Here is a 1,097-nt window from a genome sequence, read left to right on the forward strand (position 1 = left end):
AGCCTATGGTGAGGGCACCTTCTCAAAAGTTCCTTGTATCTCTCCCATGCATCGTAGAGTTTTTCTAAATCCATCTGTACAAAAGAAGAGATATCATTACGTAATTTAGCCGTTTTAGCCGGCGAAAAATATTTTAAAAGAACTTTTTCGGTCATTTGTTCCCAAGTAGTGATTGACCCTCATGGTAATGAGTTCAACCACTGTTTAGCTTTGTTTCTCAATGAAAAGGGAAACAACTGAAGACGTGTGGCATCATCAGAAATGCCACTGATTTTAAATGTATCGCATAGTTCCAAAAATTTCGCTAAGTGAGCGTTAGGATCTTCATCCTGCAAACCATCAAACTGAACAAACTGTTGTATCAATTGAATTGTGTTAGGTTTCAGTTCAAAAGAGTTCAAAAGTATTTGTAGCTACAGTAGGTCTAAGTATGCTTGATTCAGTTCCTGTTAAAGAAGGTTTAGCATAATCGTACATAGTGTGTGGAGCAGGGTTTTGATTAACTGCAATTGCAGGAGGTAGCTGATTGCCTTAGTTTTCAGCTATCTCTTTGGTTGGGGGTTGAGTATCGTCCTCTTGCTCGTTCTCTGTGTATCTTATGCTTCGCCTTATTTCTCTTTGGTTTCTGTGAACTGTGCGATCAATTTCTTCGTAAAAAAGTAGTGGTCCTGACGGGTTTCTTCTAGTCATAAACTATAAAAACTTGCAAAGAGAAAGAAAAAATAAATTAATAAATAATAAAATAAAATTAATTTGCAAGAAAAATAAATGGCTAAAGTAATAAAAATTGAGCGTTCCTAATATCTTAGTTCCTTTGCAACAGCGCCAAAAACTTGATCGCGTGATTTCGTGATAGGTTTTAAATATTTATAATTAATCGTTCTTGAAACTAACTATTATCGCGATGAAGGCAGGTGTACCTATCAAACAGTAGTATAGTTTTAGCAAGAACAGATTGTCGAATCCAAAGGAACTAAAAGTACTAGTAATGACTATTTTTTTTATTATCTAGCCTAAGAATAAGGAGGTTTTGTTTTAACTAACTAATTATCTAAACTAAGAACTCACAGAGAATAAAATTGGGGAATTACTTTTGG

General features: G+C 34.7%; 1 non-coding gene across 1 annotated transcript; it reads left to right on the forward strand.

The window, feature by feature from the left end:
* Positions 1-107, forward strand: LOC121207381 (small nucleolar RNA R71). Its single transcript, XR_005902472.1, has one exon. It is a non-coding gene; the product is annotated as a small nucleolar RNA R71 (small nucleolar RNA).
* The last annotated feature ends 990 nt before the right edge of the window (positions 108-1,097 follow it).

Source organism: Gossypium hirsutum, chromosome A09 (assembly GCF_007990345.1).
Source record: "Gossypium hirsutum isolate 1008001.06 chromosome A09, Gossypium_hirsutum_v2.1, whole genome shotgun sequence".
In the NCBI taxonomy this organism is placed as follows: domain Eukaryota; kingdom Viridiplantae; phylum Streptophyta; class Magnoliopsida; order Malvales; family Malvaceae; genus Gossypium; species Gossypium hirsutum.